Below are 24,908 nucleotides of genomic sequence, written 5' to 3'. Positions count from 1 at the left end.
AGGCTTAGGGCCTTACCAACAGCTAGAATGGAAAGACATCATAAAATATGGGGAATTTTGTAGATTTCTCAAATGGGGTATCATTTTAATATTGAGGCTAAATTAGTCCTAGATTAAAGTTGCTTTGGACCCTCCCTAACAAAGCTTAAAAGCAAGTATAGAAAGGATCAAACTACTTGAAGTAACTTAACAGCCTGTCAGAACAAGGTATGTTGTAAAGGAATACAACTAAATCCAGAACCCAAAAATGTAATATTCATAATGTCTAGCCTCCAATCCCAAATTAGTAGGCATGCAAAGAAGCAGGAAAATATGAGTCCTAACTAGAAGAAAAGTCAAGCAATTGAATCAACAGATTCAGACAAGAGAGAAGATGGAATTAGCAGGAAAGAACATTAAAGCAGCCATTATAAATATGTTCCACATATAGGCATACCTTGGAGCTCTGTGGGTTCGGTTCCAGACCACTGCAATAAAGTGAATATTGCAATAAAGCCAGTCACACAAATTTTTTGGTTTCCCAGTGCATATAAAAATTATGTTTACACTATACCATAGTCTAGTGAGCAATAGTATTATGCCTAAAATAACAATGTACATACCTTAATTAAAAAATGCATTATTTCTAAAAAATACTAACCCTTATCTGAGCCTTCAGCCAGTCACAATCTTTTCGCGGGTGGAGGGTCTTGTAAAAATCACAATATCTACGAAGTGCAATGAGAAATGAAGATCAACAAACTGAGGTATGCCTGTACTTAAGAATGTTAAGAAAAGCATAAATATAATGAGGAGAAATACAAAAAACACACACAAAAACTGAAATGGCACTTCTAAAGATGAAAGAGACAATATCTGAAACGAAAAATAAGCTGGATAAAATTAACAGTAAATAATACACTGGCATAGAAAAAGATCATTGACCCTGAAAACATAGCAATAAAAATAATCCAAAACAAAGTGGAGGAAAAAAAAAACTAAGGGGAAAAAAATCAACAGCACCAATGACCTGCAGAACAACATCGAGCTGTTTAACGTACGTGGAAGGAGCAGGGGGACACAAAAGAAGTGAAGAAGTTACCGCTGACATGTTTCATGTTTGAAGGAAACCATAATCCCTCAAATCAAAGCTCAATAAGCTTCAAACAGAATAAATGCAAATAAAACCACATCAAGGGACAACGTAACCAAATTGCTGAATAACAGTGATAAAGAGAAAAGCTTAAAAGTAGGAGCCAGAGGGGCCGGCCCGGTGGCGCAAGCGGTTAAGTGCGCGCTCGGCTGCGGCGGCCCGGGGTTCGCTGGTTGGGATCCCGGGCGCGCACCGACGCACCGCTTGTCAGGCCATGCTGTGGCGGCGTCCCGTATAAAGTAGAGGAAGATGGGCACGGATGTTAGCCCAGGGCCAGTCTTCCTCAGCAAAAAAAGAGGAGGATTGGCGGATGTTAGCACAGGGCTGATCTCCTCACACACACACACAAAAGTAGGAGCCAGAGTGAAAAGGACACGTAAGGTGTAGAGGACGAAAGATCAGAATGGTAGTAGACTTTGTACCAGACATGATGAAAGTCAAAAGACAAGCAACATCTTTAAATTACATGAGAAAAAGTCACCATAGACTTATACACCTAGTAAAAATAGTTTTCAAACATTGATAAAGTAAAGCCTTTTTTTCCCCAGATAAACAAAATCTGAGAGATATGCACTACATATCAGCAGACATGCACTACAAATTACAGCAACAGATGCTCATCAAACAAAGGAAAATGGTAAAAGACAGAAATTTGGATGTACAGAGAGATGAAAAACAATGGAAATGGTATATGGGCAAATACAAAATACATTTTTTGTTTACTTTTAATTTCTTTAGAAGATAGCTGACTCTTTAAAATAAACACAGTAAGGAAGTATTGTGGAGTTATAATGTATGTAAAAATATGTACATATATTTATAACATAGGTAACACATGTTATATGAAAAAGTATAATGTACGATAGCAGCTAGCACCAAGGAAGGAGGCAGGAAATGAAGGTATAGTGTTGCAAGTTTCTCACACAACATGGGAAGTGGTAGAATGTTGCTGAAAGTAGTCTGTGATAATTTAAAGGTGTATATTGTGAGCGCTAGAGCAACCACTAAAAAAAAAAAAAAGAAAGAACTATAGCACTTACAAGCCAATAATAGAGATAAAATGAAATACTAAAAATAACTCATTTAATCCAGATTAAGACAGGAAAAAAACATAAAAGGAAACAAAAAACATCTGGTCAAATGGAAAAATATAGTAAATTTAAACTTTTTCACTCAATCATTTCAACAATGACATTAAATATATATATTTTATAACTATAAATATATAAATAAAATATATAAATAAAAATAAACTCCAATTAAAAGCCAGAAATTGTCAGATTGTATAAAAAAGCAGCACACAAATATACGCTGTTTATAAGAAACCTACAGAGAAATCATATTAATGGTGAATGACTGAATGAATACTTTCTCCCTAAGATCAGTAACAAGGCATGGTTGTCTACTTTCTCCATCTAGATTCAAATTTGTACTGAAGGTCCTAGACTGAAAACAAGAAGTAAAACTGTGTTTATTCACAGATGGAATGGTAATCCATTTGTAACCAAGGGCCCTCCAGGACCAGTTCGACAGACCCCATCTTATCCACAAAGTAATTAAAGTTGTCTTTCAGGAACTGAGAGTCACCCTTTGTCCAGTTTGGACTGGTTGAGACCACCAACCCATCAACTGGGCCTGCACAAATGCCCAATAAGTGACCCTTTTGACGTCCAAGGGCTGAAAACTTTACCCTCAGATCATGCTAACACCATCATTTTTTGAACACGCGTCCTATGAAAAACCATGAAGCTTGACTACACTCGTGCAGATCATCAATTACCTCACCTCTCCTCACCTCCAATGATCTATTTCCACAATTCAGACCACCCTACCCTTTTGCCCCAAGCCCTGAATCAGGGAGACAGATCTGAGAGTATATGCCTCCTGTCGCCTTGCAGATCGACCTAGCAATAAAGCTGTTTTCTTTTCTCAAATACTGATGCTGTAATAATTGGCCTTTTTTATGCATATCGAGTAGGAGAACCCCAATTTTTTGCCGTAACATATTCAACTATCCTATGGAATACACAAAATAATTCCTAGAACAAATAAGTGGGTTTTTCAATGTCACAGAATACAGTATCAATATACAAATATCAATTGTATTTCTACGTATAAGCAACAAACAGTTGGAAAATAAAGTTTACAACATGATGTCATTTAAAATAACATCAATGTCATAAAATATGTAGAGATAAATTCAAAAAATATGTCCAAGATCTTTATACTGAAAACTACAAAACATTGCTAAATAGAAGACCCAAATAAATGAAGAGATTAGGAGACTAAATATTGTTAAGGTGTCAGTTCTCCCCAGATTGATTTACGTTTTCAATGCAATTCCAATAAAAATTCCAACAGGTTTTCGAGGTTAAAAGGCTGATTCTTAAATTTATACGGCAATGTCAGGCTACTATAATAGCCAAACTAATTTTCAAAAAGAAAAACAGAATTGGAAGATCTATGTTACCTGATATCAAGACTTACTATAAAATAGTCATTAAGACATATGTGATATTGGCATAAAGATAGATATAAAGATCGATGAAACAGAATAGACAGTCCACAAATAGACCCATTCTTATATGACCAATTGATTTTTGACAGAAAGAGTCCCAGGTAAATCAATGAGGAAAGGATGTAGTTTTCAAAATGTGGTGCAGGAACAACTGGATATCCATATGTAAAAACATTGACTCACCTCACACCATGTACGTCAAGTAACTTGAAATGAATTGGAAATCTGAATATAAAAACCAAAGTTATGTAACTTCTAAAAGAAAACATAGGTGAAAATATTTGTGACTTTACATTAGACAAAGATTTCTTAAATACGATACACAAGGCCCAAATCATAAAATAAAGAAATTGATAAACCCTACTTGATTAAAATTTAAAACTTGTGTTCTTCAAAACACATTGTTAAGAAAATGAAAAGGCAAGTTATGCACTGGGAAAAATACTTGCAGACCATATATCTGATAGATTTATTCAGAACATACAAAGTATTCAATAATAAGAAGACAAATAACTGTATTTCTTAAGTGGACAAAAGATTTGAACAGACAGACACTTTATAAAAGAAGATATCCCAATATCCAATAAACACACAAAAATATTCAATGTTATTAGTCATTAGGGATATGAAAACTACAATCAGATACCACTACACATAATTTAGAGTGGCTAAAAGTAAAAGGACTGACAATACCAAGTTTTGGTGAAGATGTGATATAGATGAAATCATGCAAATGCAAAATGCTATAACTACTTTGGAAAACAATTTGGCAATTTCTTAAAAGTAAATATGTACTTATCATAAGATACAGAAATCCCACTTTCTAGATATTTGCCCAAGGGAAATAAAAATATATGTCCACACAAAAACTTGTTCTCAAATATTCATAGTATCTTTATTCAAAACAACCCCCCAAAATAGATTACAATTTAATGCCTCTCCATTGGTGACTGGTTAAATAAATCAAGTATAGCCATTCAATGAAATACTCTCAGCAATAAAAAATAATGAACTACCAACATGCTCAAAAAGGAGAGAAAATCTTTATGGAAGATAATATTATACAGAGCAATGCATGAGATGGATTGGACTGGTGAGGTGTTGGATGGAAAGAGAGGGGAGATCAAGGGGTCAGTAAGGCCGCAAATCAAGGTTGGACCAGGACATGAGAACACATAAAGTGTCTGTGCATTCAGTGGCTATTTGAGTCAGTTGTCACATGTATCTGTGTATACTACTCTTGTTTTTTCACAAATAGGATTTCTTTTTGGTTGGTTTGTTTCATGACACAAATATGATTTCTGTACGGCAGTCCAGGAGGACATGTCACTCAAGCAGCTTACAATGATGATGGGTTGCAACTTTAATGAAAAAAATTAGAATAATAGCTATTTGGGCAGATATTGGGGTTTAGACATAGATTGTGATCTAAAAGATCTAGATTTCAGAAAACGAAACAATCCACTGTTTTAAAAGTGAAAAACTTCACGTATAGATCAGTTCTTTCCTCCTACATCTGATGAGCAGCAATATTTCATCTCAGAAAACAATTTTATGCTACTTTCCTTTAGCCTGCATTTCAGATTCTTTGTAAATACTGAAAAGAATATATTATCTTGATTTTTAAGCAAACATTATATACGAGGACACATATTTGCAAGATTAGAAAGTTATCATTCCCTTTATAAATCAATTATTTGCTGTACACTAGGGTTCATTTAGGATACTTTACAATATGAACTCCGTTAGTTCCTTTAAAATTTGCTTTAACAGACAAATATGTAGAACACACATAGCATAAAGCAATGCACGCTTATACTTAATTTTAAATTTAAAAGAAAGTTATGCAGTGGCAATAAGAAAACTAAATAAAAGTAATTTTCTACCTCTATTTCGTACAGTTAGTCAAGAATGGAATTCACACCTAGAATCTGATATTCCTTATGTCTTATCTTTTTAAAAATTGTAAGTCATTCAATTATATTCTTCTGCACAGGATATTAAAATGTGAGAATAATAACTTAAATTCAATTTTAGTTCTCTTTTAGAATCCTTGTGCTTCATTTTTTCTTTGTAACTGAGCATTTTTTGAGCAATTGACTTCTTTATTTTGGATATAATTCTTATGTCACCTATAGAATATCTACCGTGTCTTCCTACAAAGAGAAAATCAATGAAAAGAGCATGAAGAGCCCCAGTAAGCCTGTTTTTGATGAATTATGTCCTTAAAGATATACCCTGTGTGTGGTTCAAAATGTATTGATTAGTAACAACTGTTTCTGTAATATCGATAGTGCACTATTCTCTTGAACTTCCTCCAAAGTGACAGGGTTTAATCAAGAGAGCCCTAAACAATAAATTCACTACCAAGAAGGAGACAGAATAATGACATTGACTCAAACTTCCGAAATAAATAATAATTCTAAACTTGAGGAAAACATATTGATGTCTCTGTTTGCTCTGCCTTTTTTTGACTTGTATCTTTCATAATAAGCTGCTTACCGAAGGGATTATTGCTTTACCAGATTTAAACTCCTACAGAGCCCATTGACATTTACTTTTCTATATGCTATCCGATGTTAAGAAATTAAAGATGAATAGAAATCATTTCGAAATACCACTTTCACCATTTTAAAATCATTTTTCTATTATAAAATATAAACTTTGAATAAACTCTATTTGGTTTAGTTCACTTTCTCTTGTGTTTTGTTTCATCACCAATTAAGTTACTGAGGAATGTCAACACTTTTAAAAACTTTCTCTAGCGGAAGAGTATGTCTATACTGATGTTATCTGTTAGACTGGAAATTATTTCCCTATTGAATGTTCAAGCTACAAATAAATTGCCCCAATGCACGAGGTGAGCTATATAGAGTTGTATTCTTCTCAAAATGTCTATACCACTCTATGGATAGTTGTGAATTAAATTTCTTAATTATTCAGAGAATGTAGTCTTGTGATTAAAACCTTTTACTCTATTTTGTAAAGGTAAAAAGTCCTAATATATTATTCATTCAAAATCTTTTCTAAAATATTTTAAACAGAAAATTTTGAAAAATCTGTTTTATACACTTTAAATCTCACTTGCAAATCTATAATTTACATAATCACATCTATGACCTTCATTTGCCAATACAATTATTTGACAATACATGATCTCAGCACGTATTAAGTAATAATTCTATGATCTATCTCCCATTTCTCCATCTTGCTCACAAGTTTCTTATGATGGAAGCTTTATGATATTAGCTTAGAATCCTGACTCCTGCTTTGCCAGTCTAAAAACTATCAAAAGAAAATGACAAATTTTGACAAAATTTGTTCTAGCAGTTCTGCTGCATTTTCTAAGACCTCATAAATCATTTGTTCATTCCTTGATTTTCAACTCCTAACTGCCTTATCTGTGTTATGTCAAGATCAGAACAAATTGGTTAAGAATTTGCAATGAATAGGTTAACGGTCTGGGGCTTTCTAGACAATCCAAGGATGAATTGAAGCTTCATATGTCGGTGATCAGAATACTGGTTTTGGCATCTGACAAAATTCAGACCTCAGCTCTGTCACTTACTAGCTGAGTGTTTTACTAAGTCAATATTTCCTGGTGTCATTTTTTTACAATATGAAAATTAAGGGCAATAGTGTATGATGATTAAATGAGATACGCCATATACAGTGTCCATAAGATTTTATCTTATGGATAAAATCCATAAGAATGGATTTTATGAATGCTAGCTGCCTTTCTCCTTGCCATCATAATATAACAATAGTAGCTTACCCACTCATTCTATGTCTGATATCTGTCGTTGGGAATATCCCCATTCTACAATCTCTTTGACTTGATTCTGTGATTAGGACAATCTGGTCATTAATATAAAAAGTTAAGTTGAATCCACTACTTTCAGACTTCTAAACTTTCTATTTTCTTTTAATTTTTTCAAAATTGCAATGAATATATATTGAAAGAATAAGCTTATTACACCTGTTTGCAGCTGATAGTGTTTTATGTCATCATATTAGCACCAATCTAATCTATATGATATGCAAGCAACCAGATATTACTTAACTTAATTATAATTTTAAAAGACTGAAGTTTTGCTCACATGGTTGGTTTCCTGTTGGGCATGACATCTTAAAAAGCGACTCATTTAAATAATAATCCAATTATTAAACTTTGAAATACTAGGTCTTTTAAATATGTTTCTATGGGATTTAATGTTTTATAAACCTTTGCCAAATGTTACTCAAACATCTTTTTATCATATTTGAAATAGTGCCAGATTAAGACATCTGCTCAGCAGGCATGACGTGGGGATGTTAAAATTTTCATCATTTCTAAGACTGATTATTGTATCTCATAATTATCTATTCTCCTAGCCAACCAACTGCACCAGAAAACAGCACTTACAATGGAAGAAGAAAAGAATCCTCACTTTCTTCACTCAATCTAGTTTAACAGACTGCCTCTCTCTGGCACTGGCTTTCTATGCCTAGTAGTGCTTCTAGAAGAAAAATAAACCACACATCTTTTAGTAACCTATCATAAGTTCCCCTTTTGTACTATTTTAAATTAAAATATTGTTTAGCACCTACTTTGATCCAAGTTCAGTTTCAAGTGCTGAGGATAATACATTTATTAGGTAAGGTGACCAGTTTACTATCTAAAGTCTGAAGAGAGAATAAATTTTGGCCTGGAAGATATGTGAGCCAGTTTAAGATGAAAGTGCTAGTTAGATGTAGAGTAAGGGGCATCCTGAGGGGTATTGCAGAATGTTTAATGTCACAGAGGCAAGAGAAAGCATGGTTCACTTTAAGAAGCCTTTTTGAATTATTTGAGCTTAAATATTGGTATGTGAGATGCATGATAGATTAATAATAATAATAATAATAATAGCGCCACTGGCTTCTACTTATTAAATGCTTTGTATGTGACAGTAATGCCAGCCACTTTTATACACATTACTTTCATTAATCGTCACAATCTCACATTGGAACTTATTATTATTCCCATTTCACAGATGAGGAATTTGAAGTGCAGAGATATTAGTGAACATGACCATGATCGCCAGCTTGAGAGTTGCAAAGTGGGAGAGCCACATTTCAAACCCAGGATCCTCTGATCACTGCGCCAAAAGAGTCTATCGGGCAGTTCTTCTAAGACCTGGGACATTCCTATGTTGGCCAAGGAGAGTTAGTGAAGGACTTGACTCTAAAGAAAATCAGGCATCTCTGTGGGACTAATGGAGTAGTTGGACTAAAGACTTTGCAGTTTCCTCTCAAACCATGCAACGTAGACAAATATCTATGGAGTTAGGACAGGACAGTGCTCTTTACGAAGGATTAGTACTCTGCTTGCTGCTGCAGACCGTTTATAGGGTATAATCCCTTTATCCTCTTGGAGGGGAAAACTACCCTTTGAGTCTATGTTGCTTAGTTATGCCTCCCTTAACCTCCTCTCTTTGCTGTCAACTGCTAAACTTCTGGATATGGCTCTTCGTGAACTTAAGATTTTGGCAACTGGTTCTCCCCTTCCCAACCACTGCCATTATTGGACAGCAGGATCTGGCCTCTCAGTTCCTTGAGATTCATATTTTCAGTGACCTTTTCCTCCGCTCCAACTCAGCTACCCACTCTCAGAGTCACAAAACAGGATATCCACACCCGAAACTCTACTTTGAAATATTGAATTCAGACATCCTGCTCTCTCACCCCAAGCCTCTCTCCACCTACCTTGTTTGCTCAGTTACTCTCACTAAACCTATTATATCAGAACCATCAGAAACATTATATCAGATTCTTCTCATCTTTGCTTTGTTTCCTGTCCTGGTTAGTATCCATGATCCTACATTTCAATCACTCTCTTGCCACTATCTTATAGTCTCTGCTCTTTTGTTCCTTATACATCCATATGGAAAATCCCATCCTGGATTAATACCACTATGTGAGTTTTCCTACTGGAGAGCTTCTGTAGAAAATCATGCATCCCTCTGAATATTCGTAGTCATCAACCTCAGTAACCTCCCAGCAACGCTGGGTAATGCCAGTGCATTTCTCTAGTTGTTATTCTTTTACATTCAATGCAATGCTTATTTCAAACATTCTTGACTTGCCTCAACCTCATGACTCTGTCTTTGCTCATTACTCTCAACAATATCTTCCTTCATACAGCAAATACTTCAATCTCCTGGCACCAAACCAACAAAGCCTTTTAGCTTTAGCATCCATCCTTTCCTCTTTCTCTTCTGATACAATGGAAGGGATCTTCTTTTCCCTTTTTATGACCATTTTCTACACTGCATTGCTGGATTTTCTCAGGAATTTTGCACTATCATTAAAAATACCCTCTGTTTATTTCACTTCTTTCCTCTTAATGCATTTGTATTTGTCTTTTCTATTTCAAAGCCAAATTTGGAAAGAGAAGTCTGCATTCGTTGATTCTATTTCTTTCTCAATCACTCACAGAACAACCTTCTTTAATCTGGATTTTGCCTCACTTCTCTACCAAAACTCTGTTGCAAAGGCTGCCAATGATATTCTTGTTGTTTAATACAAGGGATACTTCATAATCCTCATTTTACTGACCTTTTAACACTTTGTTGAAATACTCTCTTCTTCCCTTGGCTTCTATGATGCCTCATTCTCCATGTTTTTCTCCTAATTCTCTGTCTATTCCTTCTCAGTGTCTTTTCCCAACTGCTCCTTCTCTACCAGTCAATAAAGTTTGGAGTCCTTCCAGTTCTTTCTATTCAGGACCTTTGTTTTTTATCTCCCTATGTTCTCTCTTCAAGCAATCTCATCCTCTACGATGCTTCATTTACCACTTAAGAGCCAATGACCCCAAATCTAGACCTTTGGTCCAGATTTCTGAGTTCTAGAACTACAGATAGAGCTTTCTTTGGGATATATCCATTTCAGATATTTTGTAGCCACTTCAAACTGAACATAACAAAAATTAAAAACATCATGTTTCTCCAGCCAGAAACATGAGAGTCACGTTGGCTTTCTCGTCTCATCTCTGGCACTTCCACTCCATTCTCTTCCTTAACCAGCTGTGAAATCCTTGTACTTGTCTCCATCTTCTCTCTTCCCTACACCTTCACCCTTTCTTCCTTCCTGAACTGGTGCAAAATCTTCCAAATTGGTTTTCCCATATCCTCTCCTTTCTGTGTCTGTTCTATTCTCCACACATCGATCAGAGTGATGATTTTCAGTAGAAATCTGACCTCATCACTATCCTGCTTGAAGTTCCCCAGTGGTTTCTCGTTGCACTTAGAATAAAGATCCAATTTCTTTAATGGGCTCTACAAGGCCCCGTGTGACCTGTCCTTCACTCACTGCGCTAGTATGATCTCTATCTATTCTCTTCTCTGTTCTCTATGCTCCAGACATCCTGAGCTACATTCATTTCCACATGTATACCAAGCAGTTCCTCATCTCAAGAACTTTGTCCTTGTTCTTTCTACTGCCTAAAATACTCCCTCCGCCTGGCATTGTTACCTCAAGATTCAAGTCTGCTCAAATATCAAACCTCCTCTGTGCCTCCTCTTCCCCTCTATGACAATGACAGTTTTGCCTGTTATATGTAAACCAAGGTAAAATTTGGCCTTATTTTTTACACCACTCAGAACAACTTGTAATGATAGCACAGTGTAGGTGTAAGTTTCATGATCTCTAACACCTAGCAACAAAGTTCCTGGTGCACAAATATTTGTTAAGTCGAAGAATGCTGCTTCCATTAAGCTTTTTTTAACTAAAGACTAAAATTACTTTTCTTAAGTGTTTCTTTTATTGCCATTATTCAGATTAATTATAGTCTATAACTGAAAATTATTATTAGTGGCATATCCAAAGTGAGATTTTCATTCTTTTTAGTGACACCACATATTATGGAAACACTAGTTCTAGAATAATGCATCCAGGCTTAAGAATGAAGATTCAAGAGGTACAGTTTGGTGTTTTTTATGCTTTCTACTGAAGAAGCTTGTCAAAACATGAAGAAATTTACATGATAATAGAAGAATATGAGAAACTGGTGTCATCTGAACAAGTCAGGTCACATTCTGAAATGGATGCTCAGGCTCCCAGATAGGCAAAGCGATTTTGAATTGCAACACACTTCTCTTTTTCCCATAGCAAATTCCCATGATCCAAAAAACAATAAAATCGTTGAGGGGGGGAAGAAGCAGATGCTCTTTTCTTTTTAAAATATTTCTGTCCCTAGGAAAAAAGCAGTTGTATTCCTTCAACAGTTGTTTTATTTCTGCAAAATTACTCTGAAAGTATATGCAATGAATATTACTCAGGTAACTAACTCCAAAAACGTTATCGTCAGCAATAGAACCCACTGTATTATGAATTATAGTACCTATAAAAATGCACATTTAATTATAAATGTTGTTGTGGTGCTATCATCAGACAGAATGTAGTTTGGATATTGACAACTTCAAGGGCTTAAGTGTTGTCTCTGCTAAGGAATGTTCTGTTTTTATACCAATTAATGTAACATGAAGTAAGCAAATGAGGCTATCATTTAAATACAACATTTCTCCTACATATTAATTAGTAGCTCAATGATGAACAATTTGAATTAAACATGTGCAGAATGACATAAGTGACAGGTTTTCTTTTCATTACATTTTTATATAATGCATTTAACTAAAAATGTACCATCTCACTTCGCTCTAAAGGAAATTGTTTCTTAATTTTACTTAATTTCTGCAAAACTTAATGATGAATTTTGTCAATGAAAGACTATGAAGACTTTGATTTTGTGGTTAAAATACCAAATAAAATGAACCCTTTCATTAATCATATGTTTTCTAACTTTCAACTCTACTTTCATTGAAATACAATTTTCCTATAATAATTTTATGACTCATTTTTCTCCCTCCTTTTTCAAATAATTAGATTGCCCAAATTACTTATCTCCAAAGTAAAATCTATCCCATATTGACAGACAGAAGCCCCATCTCAGCAAGATTTCTTACAGTAAGTAGTTAATTCAGCTCCACTCACCAGCAATATTTAAAAATGATATATAGCATACATCTTAATGACAGCAGAAAACCTGCAATGTCTTTATTTGCCAAAGCATTCATGCTCTTAATTTCATGAGGGTATTTTTAGTTTCTAGTAATTTGGAGAAAAGTAACAGGTAATAACATCAGAAAATAAAGTGTAAAAATATGGTGTAGAACTCTAGCTATATATAATACCTATAAAATGTATGGAAAAGCACATTTGCATTCCAATAACACCTGTGACATTTAGATGTTCTATAGAATTCCTGCTTTCAATCTTTGCCTGTATCATATGCCAGTATTAGTTCTCTCTGAATATAGTCAGAGACCTTAAAATAGTTGAGCACTCAGAGGGTATATGGTGCAGCAAATAGTAAATTTTTATGCTTTTCTACTTTTTATAATTCTCATGGTTATGTTTAGAAACACTTAGAAATTCCACATCAAAAAACGTTAAGTGACCATGGTAAAAAAATAAGGAAAACCGCAGCTTTATAAAACTTTTACTTTACAATATATTCATAATTACCATTCCCAACAATATCCTAACAATAAGAATTAGCTTTATATATCATGTCTTCTGAAATAAACTTGTTTTTATGTAGATGGCCAAGGTCTGCTCATTAACACGGCAAATAGTCTTGATTTCCACTTCATCACGTGAGCGTACAACACATTATCATTCACGTAGTTCACTACACACTTGTTATAGATTTTTTTTTCCTGGCAACATCTATCTTTCCAGTTTTATGAACCAAAGCTATTTTACGTTTTCTATCTCTTCTATATAAAATTCTCACAAATAATTACTGGATTTCAAAAGCCCCTGGCAGCTGAACACTTGATGACAGCTATTTCTAACTGATGTTAAAAGAACTATGATGGTGGGGTTAAAGACTTACAAAATAGCCTGATTTCTTTCTTCCTCTTTCTTCTTCTTGTGAGTTGACATTGGTGGCATTGCACACTCATGCACAAACAGAACGTAAGATGTCATTTATCTACAGAAGTACTGTGGCGATAGGCAGGGTGCAGAAAAAGTATAAAGAGAAAGTGTAGATGTTTGACAGTTTCTTAGAAGTTATGTCTGAAAGAATGACAGAATTGACTAGAAAATCAGAAAACAAGTTTCTCCAGAAGACAGGGTTATCTAAGTACCCAGCCTCGCACGGACACTCACCACTGTTGCGTCTTCCCAGGAGGCTGGCCCCGATCTCCAGGTAGGCTGGCTGCCCGTGAGCTCAGTGCCCAGACCCCTGGCTCGGCCAAGTTGGAGAATCGTAGCCACTTAGCTTTTTAGGAAGCAGCTCTTCTTAGGAAACAGCTCTTGGCCTGGAGAGAGAAGGGCATTCCTTATACAGAAACCAACAAACCACTATGATTGCACATGAATAACCCTCATATATAAACTCAATTTCTATTGGTAAATCTTATGCTTAAACATTTATAACTGCATGAGTTTTAAAGTTTTTTTTTACTGGAAAAGAGAAACAAATAACTAAATTGGATATAATTGTGCATTTGTAGGTACACAACATTCACTCAAGATATAAATAAAATAAAACACTGAAAGCATATGGTTTGCTATAGTTTAGTAGCAGATCCATCAAGACTCTGGTTCTGATCTTGGCATCGGATTTAATTTTCTTAGGATATTCAAGTTACAGTATTCAAGTCTAGTGTGATCATATACTGGAGTGTATCTTGTCTGTTCACTTTATAAAAACACACATTATGGATTCTAATAGCAATGAAAAGAAATTCAACTTTATGGAAAGATTTTCCTTTATAAAATGATGGATTTTATTATTACTTCCAGAAGAGTGAAGGACACAATACAACCATTGTGGGAAGCTCCTTCCCCACTCCTGGACTTTCTTTCCATTGTATGGGCACTCCATTAGTGTAACAGTTCAGGCAGTTGCTGCCCCCTCATTCCTCTGCCACAGGGAGGGTGAAGTGACTTATCTGATTGGGTAATTTTAGCCCAAACTCTTATCTCTCTCTCTCGGGAGCTGGCCTCTCCTCAGAAAACACACATTCTGAACTGTTTTCCTATATGCCATAAGCTTCTTCAAGGGCACGTACTATCCATGATGGGGGTGGGTGGGTGGGTGGTGACCATAGCTGGGTGTGTAAATTCAATTCAGGAGAGTGTTAATGATGCCCAACATTTGTACCATGGTCAAGTTCTCTCCTTGTCTACCTCTCCGATCTCATTTGTGTGCACCCCCTAACATGCACCATCACACTCCCGCCAGAGAGGCCTTTTCCACTCCCACCTTATGCTGTACTCTACTGAATTAGGATCTTTGCACTGCCATCCTCTGCCTGGAATGCTCTTCCCATTAATTTTCACCTGGCTGGCTCGTTCTCATCTTTCAGTCCTGATTTGAATGCCCTCTGTTCAGCTAGCCTTTTTGACCACGCTATCTAAATAGCAACCCTCTCTCCGTCACTGAATATTACAGTCTTTGCTCGTTTCCTTCTAACTTAACTCAATCTGTCACGTATTGCGGTCTTTTTGTTGATTTGGCTTCCTCTCCTGGACTCCAAGCTCCACAAATCAGGGATCATGGTTGTTTCAATTATTACTACTACATATTAAGTGTTCACTCAACATTTCTAGAATAAACAATTGAAAAGGAGTTGGTAGATATGGAATCTTAAAATATATTTAATTTCTAAGACACATTAAGAGGCCCACGAGAGTTTAAGATCACCATGAAATATCTTTGAAATGAGTATATGAAAACTGTGGTGTTCAAATGATACCATCTCTACAGATTAAACAGAATACCCAGAAAGAAGAAAAAAGAAATTCGTTGCTGTGTCATATGACATTATTATGTAACAAGACACCTAGAGATGGTGTATATCATTTACCAGCTTGCACTTGGGAGCTTTACACAAAGTAAGAAATTTTCACAGAAAATCTAGTATTCATTGAGTATTATCAACAAATTCCAGCACTTGAGACATTATCTGAGATATTCCAAGCGGCTAAGTAGAAAACTGAACAGTCAATTGCAACACGTTCTTTGGAAGACTGGCGTGCAGCATGTGGGATCAATGTAACCTAAGTTTTCAGACCACTCAAAAGAGCTGAGTTGGTGACAATAGCCATGAAAACAGTGGCTGCAGTGCCAATGGTACAGGACAGCCTCGAAATAGGGAAGGAAAACACAATTCTTAATACATCATAAGATGATAGGGTTTGGTGAATGGCAATTTACTTTGCAGATGAGTTTTTAGTAATTACATTTACCAAGGACTGTTTTCTCTGCTTGTCATTGATTGTATATCCTCTTGTAAATCCTCTACTAACAGGAAGAAGACAACAGCAAACAGAGTTTCTGAAAGCAAACACAATCTGAAACTCACTACTGAGTAAACGAAAGTTAAATAAGAAAAGACTGGAGCCACAGTTTTCCAGGAGCAGGCATGGACCTGCAGCTGTCTCAGCCAGCCCCGCCTCAGACTCTGGGCTTTCCAAAGCATGAGCGGGCTAGAGTTTGGGACCTTCTTTGTCCCAGACTAGCCCTGATCACAAGGAAATGGTAGACTAATCTAGGCAGGAAGTGCTAGAGATACGATACAAACTAAAATCAGGTTGAACACTACCCCAAAGGACCAGAATTTACAAAGGGACTCATGATGCAATCTGGTTAAGAATTCCTTGGAAAAGGAGCCACACAGATATATTACACACTTCTCAATCTCTGAATTCTGGTGGGATTCGGTGTATACCACTCAGAGATGGGGTTCAGACCAGGAAGCAGGCAAGTTACACCTCAGAACAGTCTTAAAGGTCTTGGAGTGTAACTCTCAACATGTACCCAAAGGATGCCCAACAAAATTATAGATCTATCAACGTTCATATTTTATAGTTGCTTCTATTATGAATATTAGCCAAGTTACTATAAACTCTGTGCCTTTCGAGAGTAAGTTATCAAAGTAACAATTATCAATAGAGGGTGATATTATATATATGTAATATATATTATATAATAAACAATAAAAAATATAACATACACTAATATATAATATTTACTAAAATATAAATATACAAAATAGAAAATATAACTATATTTATAAAAATATAAATATATTTATAAACAAAATATATATATTTATGGATATATACTTTTCATCGTGAAAAAATATATATATTCCTGAGGACTGAGTGAGAAATATATCACTCTGCAACTATGCACTTTAGCTCCTCATTACAGCCTTTTTTCTCAAACCATTAGGAGTTTAAAATTTCTTTTAAAAGTAATTACATCAATATTATTATAAGCTCCAAAGTATGCAAAGCTTTACGGTGTTGAAAAATATATGATATTGGAGCTAGTTTTAGAGAATGTGTTTCATTGCATTATTTACTTTCCTGGGTAGATGTATGTGTGTACATACACAGAGCACCTTAATGTGCTTATTTTCAAAGTATGCCTTCCTGGAGAGATTCCTGCCAATAAAGTGAGCGTGGCGATGAGATATTCGTGCTTTCATGTTATTCTCTCAGAATCTGGGTGCATCACCAGCAAGTAATGGAGATTATAGCTAAATTAATGACTCGATAGTCACCTTCTAGAAATGGTTGTATTTAGCTTTTAGGGTAATGTTAACTTCACTGTGGTATTAGTAATCTCATCAACTTTTTGGTTCGGGATGGATAAATAACTAGCTTTTAGTATGTAAATTACCAACAAAAACGTTTTGCAGAAAATGGGTCAGGTTAGAGATGTAAATGAGGCCTAAAATGTCTCATTAGGTTTTGAATTGCCTTTTTTTTTTCCCCAAGCATTATAAATCTTGCAAGCTTTTGGGGTAATTTTCTTGCTTGAATAAGCTAGTAAGGTCTTTTCCAATAATAAATGAACTAAAATACTTCTAAAAACTAATTCTGCTTGAAAAAATAGAGCAAATTGAATATCGAAGTATAATTTATTTTAAAGTTACTCAATATTTTCTTCCTAATATTTTTAGATAATAAGTTGTATAGACAACATGTGCAGATTTCATAACAGACACAGTGTTTAGGTGTGGGGAGATATCTTTCAATGGCGCTCATTTAAAATCAATTGTATATTTGAAGGATACTTATCAGATCTTGGGACAAATTAACTATAGAATATAAGTTCATCTTTTATAAAGGAATGGATCTTTGATTTAGCGAAAGGTCTCTCTGTTTCTCTTCCGACAAGTCCTATTTGTAACGCTTATTACTAATCCATATTTTCGGAACAAACACTATGCAAGATATGATCTTGCTCACAGCACTGCTCTTGGGCCAGGTGACATAGTTAAGTGATCACTACAGATCCAAAAGCAAGGCAGAACTGCTTTAGATCTTAGAAGACATTAATAAAACAGCGTCACATCCCAGAGAGAGACTGTCACTAGGCAGTTTCACACATCTAACTTTTACCACATCAGTTTCTCTTCCGAAAACCAATCATTTACAGCCTTCTAAATTAGCCTTTCGCGACAATGTATGAAGTGTTTGTTGGTTATGTTCATCTGTCACAGCACTGCCAACGTTTAGGACAGTTTAACATATCAAACTCATGACAGGGGGCTGAATTTTTGTTGCTCTAAAAGCTGCAAAAGTGAAATAGTAAATATGCAATTACAGCAACTACTTATATTTAACTAGCTTAAAAATCTAAAAGGGAAATCGATCACCCACTGTCATCATTTGGCTGGTTTCTGTGTTAGGCTTAACTGAGGATAAACAAGTAAAGTCAATGATTATGAAACCACAGAAAAAAGCTTTCTTTTTTTTGTGAGGAAGATTTGCCCTGAGCTAACATCGGTTGCCAATCCTCCTCTTTTTGCTGAGGAAGAGTGGCCCTGGGCTAACATCCATGCCCATCTTCCTCTGCTTTATATGTGGGATGACTGCCACAGCATGGCTTGATGAGCAGCGCATAGGTCCACACCAGGGATCCGAACCTGGGAACCCTGGGCTGGGTGCTGAAGAGGAGCTGGCGAACTTAACCGCTACGCCACTGGGCCGGCCCCAGGATAGCTTTCTTTGTAACTGTCAGCATCAACCCATATCACCATTTGCAACCGCCAAAGACCATCAGCTCTTTCCAAAATACCCACTGCAGTATTTGCCCGCTCCTTCTTACATTAACCTTAATATTTTGCTATAGTGGCCTTTGTTATGGATCTTTGCAAAAGGAAGCCTTTTACATTTACCCTAAGAAGTCTAAACTATAATATGTATGTATTATCATATTCTCTTACAGAATAGATTTTATTGTTTCATTGATTTTTATATATTAAGAAAAAGAGATTGTGAAATTAAATTCTTCAGAAAAGTATCTAATTTAAATTGGTCTATGCTGCCTACTAAAGTTTTACAGGTAAATAGAAGATTTTCTCACACATTTAGCAAAGAATAAGAGAAGGCATTGACAACAGACAGTGAGGATGTTGAGGCCTAGCCTCAGTGGGTTAAAATAACAGAGCTATTCAGGTGTTATGTGGCTGTTTCATGTCATGTATTTTGATGGAAGATAGTTATTTCAGACAGACAGGACAGATAATCTGAGAGAGAAATATGAGTCCCGGCACGCATTTATATGGCCTACACACTGCCATGTCACCGTTTTTTGCTCGTTACTAAAATTCTACTACTGGCCTCCCTAAATCTTGCACAGCTTTTCTTGTCTTGCCTTGGTCCACTGGGTATTCCTTCCACTTTCACCTTAGTTACATCGTGAGGGTGGCCTCGAATCCTCCCTCACAGTCTAGCCGGGGTCTCCTTCAAAGAACGACCTCCTCCATGAGGCTTCAGGAGGCAGGAAGCATGCACCATCACCCTTACGCTTTTGGTTACAATTACTTATTTATCTCTCTAATAAATGCACAAAAGATTTTATCATATTTTCACTTATTTAGAGTTAATAATAATGGCTAAAATTCACTGAACACTTCCCATGTGCCAGGTACTCATCTTATCCTCCAAACCATCCAGGCAGTAAACATGATTATTAGCCCCATCTATAAATGAGGATACTAATGCTTACAGAAGCTAGGTCCCTTGACCCAGATCATATACTATGTGGAGGTGGTAACAGAACTTGAATGCAAGTACAATAACTCCAAAATCAGTACTCTACATATGATGAACACAGATTCTCTGTTAGGCATATGCTTCTTATACTCATTCTAGCTTCTTCCACGTGCTGCCATCTGTGTGAGGGTATCTAATACCAGAGGAGTTAGAGCCCTGATGCTCTCATGAATCCAGCCCAGGATATCTTTGCAAACAGCACCCCCATCCCCAGGCTGTATCTGAGGGGGCACATGTTCCCCTTGATATAAAGATGAACGTGAGCTGGAACACACATTCAAGGGGTAGTTCATTATGCTCCTGTCATTTATATGATTATCTAAAGACTTTCGGAATATAATTATATTTCCTGGTAAAGCCTTTTGGCATGAGTTCCTGAAATTCATTACCAATAATAATACCTCACAATTAATTAAATCTTCACAACATTTAAAGTTTTCGCAAATACGACCTCATTTTATTTTCAAAGTAGCTCCATAAGTTAGATAGAACCAATATGTTATCCTGTTTTGTCAAATGATTAAACAAAATGGATGGAAGAGAATTTAACATTACTTCACATCAACTATTTGGGGACATTATTCTAAGTACTTTACCTAAATTCTTCCTTTGAGTTTTCATATTTTTCTTACGGTATTCAGGTACTTAACCACATTTTACAGAAGACATTACTGGAGTTCACAGTTAGTTAACAGCTTGTAAAAGGAGCTTGAACCAGGATTAGAAGTCATGTCTCTCTCCAAGACCATCCTCTTTTCCTTGTAACTCAATTTCAGTTGACAGCGCTTGTTCAACACTTACACGCGGCCTTGTGTTATTCGTTATCTCATGCGTAGGTTGGTGTCACATAGGTTTTCTTTTTGTTAACAGAAAGAAACATGTTGTATTTTCTTTGAATCACTCACAGCACACACCTTTTAATCTATGCTTAAAAGGCCAAACACCTTTGATTTGAACATGGTCTGGAAATAAAATGAGGCTTTCCTCATCTGTACTTCTGTTCATTCATCCACCAACTATATTGCTCAAGCACTTGTGCACATGTACTGTGGTCTTAGAAACCCCTATTCATTCCCTGGCCCTTCTTCCTCAGGTGAGCTACTTTGAGGGCCACAATTTGAACTCACCATATTATTCTACGTCCTCTGAGGCTCAGAGAGTCTAAAATGACTTTTCCAAGATTGTGACGAGTAAGTAGCAAATGCCTCAACCACATCCTTGGACATCTCTTTGCAGTGCACCTTTGCATAAACTAGTGTTTGTAGCTGCTATCTTTATAATATATACGTAAAAGTAAAGATCTCATGAAATTTATAGGATATTTTTACTCAGTAAGCAATCAGTAGAATATCATGATGATAAACTAAATTTTAAAAAATAACCTTATATAAATAATAAGTTATCAGAATGTTGATTAGTTAGAACAAGAAGAAACAGGTTGTGTAACTTAAAATCAATGAGCTGGATTCAGGAAACATGACGTTTTTCTCATCGGTTTAGTCAGTGTACGTGAATGTATTTACAAATGGCCGTTTATATTTTGAAAGTATTAATACAAATCAGCTTTCTGTTCATGGATTTTATTTCATTTCTCTCTGCCTCCCCCATCCTGTTGTTTTGTGTGAAACAATTTTGAGGAAAAGTTATGAAGACCCACTGCATCACAGCACATAGCATATAATGGGCAGATAATAAATGTTGTTGAATGAATGAATGAGGATCCACGAGGTAGTTTGATTACATTGGTTGAATTGATCATTGCGTAATGTATAATAACATGGTGAAAGGAATTATGAGGAATACATATACATATTTAGCTATAAGAGTCTATATCCCATGAGATCATAGAATATACCTGAATCTTTCATCTCTATATACCCAGCATCAAGTAGCGTACTAGACCTGTGTTAGATATTCAATGCACATGTCTTGCATTGATGAATACTCCCTGCTCACAAGCAGCTTATAATCCAGGAGAGTAGATGCACGGATAATGTTTTTCACTCTCTTTATCATTTCTGGCCTTAGTTCTTAAAAAGGATGGCCAGCCTCTTGCAAATATTTGGGAGGAAGCTTTGTCTTTTCTCTGACTCACTTGTCTGTTAGGCACACATGTAGCCTAGCCTCAAGTATTTCTCTTGGATCCTATCTGTCCACAGATTTCACTCCTACTGATCAGGGTGGGACTTTTCAGACCTGTGGGCAGGCCATATATGTCCATATCCAGCCAAGGGTATGTGCTGAAACTGCAAGTATTCCCAGTCACAGTCCTAAAAGTCTAGATTTTGGGGAGGATGTGGTAAAATGCCCAATTTGTGCCTCAAGTCTAAGCCATATTCTTATATCCGGCATTGCCACTTAAATCTTATTTGTGTCCTTATCATCTGACTCCTGTGCATATTTGTCATTATTTGGCAGAATGCAGAATGCAGAGCAGATCACAGCTAAGTGCTAACACTTGACTCAAACCTCAACAGTAGATAGAACGTGTGCTTAGGGTTGTTCCACTTTTCACAACAGGCCAATTAGATTTTGTGGCTCAATGGGGAAGCTTGTTGTCATTGTTTATTTAATGATTTTTTTCAAATCATCTTTCTGACTTTTAAACTACTAACGTTTTAGCTGTAATACTGTTCAAGGACTCAAAAAACATTGCACCCTCGAGGATTTTAAGCTCAAATCTGTCCCCTCCCAATCCCATCCCAACCCCTCTCGTACTTTAGCTTGAACTATTACGCCTTATAGTTCTCACCTATTAGATCCCAGGAAATCGTGATGCTCGTCATTTCTGGAAGTCAGTTCAATTATAGCTGGAGAGAAAATGGGAAGACCACGGGACTGGAAGTCAGGAGATCTAGCTTTGCCCCATGTAGGTTTATGACCTTGGCCAAGTCATTTAATTTCTCTGTCGGTTTCCTTTTCTGTAAAATTAAGATGTTAGACTAGTTGTCTCCAAGGTATCTTCTGGTCCTAATGTTCCATTGTAGGAGCTTCCAATTGTCGCATAAGAGACTGGAAATCTCTAATTGCTTCAAAGATTGTGTCAGGAGACAAATTAGATTGTATGGGATTTAGAAGCTTTACCTCACATGATGTTGTCAGTCAGTTAATGACTTTTTTTTTCCTATAAAAGGTTTCGAAAGGTTATCCCACTTTTTGGATGACTGATTTTTTCAATATAACTATTTTTTCAACCAAAACAAAATCCACACAAAATAAATGCACTCTAAGAAGTGATATTTTGACATCACGGTTTCAGGAAAAGACATATTCACCAATTTGCTCAACACAAAAGATGCTACTCAGAGAATAAATTTGAATCATACATCATGTTTGAATGAAATCACAATGTTTTTCTTTCCATAGGTCATTTTAGTAAGAGAGATGAAGAGTAACATCTTTTGCAACTCTTCAGTCTGATATGCATATGCTATTCCCAAGTGTTTCAAAGGGATTTCATATTTTGCCTTTATTTTGTCCTCATGGTGTTTCTCTGGATTATAACTTTATTTTTGTGTGTGTATTGCATACAGCTTAAAGTTACACACAACTTAGATAAAACTTAGAATTGCAGATTTGTAATATGTTCGATATGAAACCACATAAACCTTAAATGAAAAAATTTCTAAATGAGGATCACTTGTTTAAATCTCACTAACTTTACGATATCAGTAAATTAGCTGACCACTTTGTGACAATAACTTTATCTTTTTTTAGTTTTTTTACTTTTTTTTCCTGAGGAAGATTAGTCCTGAGCTAACATCTGTGTCAATCTTCCTCTACTTTACGTGTGGATCGCTGCCACGGTGTGGCTGACAAGTGGTGTAGGTCTGCAGCCCGGATCCAAACCCGTGAACCCAGGCTGCCAAAGCTGAACATGCCGAACTTAACTGCTACCCCACGGGGCTGACCCCCAACTTTATCTTTTAAGTTCAATTTGAATGCAAAAAATCCATGAGCTCTAAAATAATTTGAAGACTGGTAAAGAAAGGAAATGAATGTAATAACCTTTCATTATGCTACCTTTTATATACAAATTCAAATATTTTATTTGTAAAAACTTATCATTTTCAATTGCTATTTTGTTTAAACTGTGAATAGTTTTGGAGCGTCTTGGCTTGGGATGAACTTATCATAAATCTACCCATACATAATAAGGGAAAATATTATATTATTTTTTAACACTTTTTTTTTTAACTTGGCAAGTTTTCAGGAACGAGTTAAAGTTGTAAAATCATAAAGCAAGACATAGGTATATTTACTTCCATCTTCTGACCTGAGTAAGGATTTATCACGTGTTAAAGATTCTGATTAAAAGGAAGATATATCCCTCTTCAGCAATCCACTGAAACTTCAAAGCTTATCGATACACTCATGGAATCTCCACCCCGGCAAGGGTTGGTGTGTGTGTGTCTGTCTGAGTGTGCATGTGTGTGTGTGTGTGAATATATACACACACAGTCACATGCATTTAGAGTATTTCAAGGCTACACAGAACTTATGTATATGTAGAGAAAAGAGACAGGAATACCTTGAATAAACAAAGAATTAACAATTAGAGAGCCTAGTGGCCGGCCTGGTGGCGTAGTGGTTAGGTTTGCACACTTTGCTTCAGTGGCCCAGGGTTCACAGGTTCTGATCCCAGATGCAGACCTACGCACCGCTCATCAAACCATGCTGTGGCAGTGACCCATGTATAAAATAGAGGAAAATGGGCACAGATGTTAGCTCAGGCCAATCTTCCTCAGCAGAAAGAGGAAGATTGGCAACGGATGTTAGTTCATGGCCAACCTCCCTCACCAAAAAAAAAAAAAAAAGAAAGAAAGAGAGCCCAGACCCAGCTGGAAAGAGCAAAGACTGATGAAAATTGGAGCTGCCTTCACATCCATCAGCAAAATTTCCCTCCAAAGGATCTATCCATGTTACTAACTGTTTTTATCCGTAGCTCTCTGACCTATGGAAGTGGTGAGGGAAAGGAGAGAAACCAGGAGAGGCACTTTCCTTCTGGAAATCTATCCTTCAGTCTCTGACATGAAGTTACAACAATGGGTACATGTTCAAGTCCTACTAACAGGAACTGGGTTTTGCTACAATGATTTCTGTGTGAACACTTACTGGTTCTATCAGCTCACCTGTACATGCCTGCAT

The 24,908-nt window shown here is 36.1% G+C and overlaps 1 long non-coding RNA gene across 1 annotated transcript; it reads right to left on the bottom strand.

The window, feature by feature from the left end:
- Nucleotides 1–436: 436 nt before the first annotated feature.
- LOC131394123 (uncharacterized) lies at nucleotides 437–24,359 on the bottom strand. The gene is made up of 4 exons (XR_009216070.1): nucleotides 24,292–24,359; nucleotides 13,848–13,999; nucleotides 641–707; nucleotides 437–467 (listed from the first exon to the last, which is right to left on the bottom strand). It is a non-coding gene; the product is annotated as an uncharacterized LOC131394123 (long non-coding RNA).
- Nucleotides 24,360–24,908: the final 549 nt, after the last annotated feature.

Source organism: Diceros bicornis, chromosome 29 (genome assembly GCF_020826845.1).
Source record: "Diceros bicornis minor isolate mBicDic1 chromosome 29, mDicBic1.mat.cur, whole genome shotgun sequence".
In the NCBI taxonomy this organism is placed as follows: Eukaryota; Metazoa; Chordata; class Mammalia; order Perissodactyla; family Rhinocerotidae; genus Diceros; species Diceros bicornis.
Note: the sequence above shows the minus strand (reverse complement) of the source record. Positions and strands in the feature narration are given on the sequence as shown.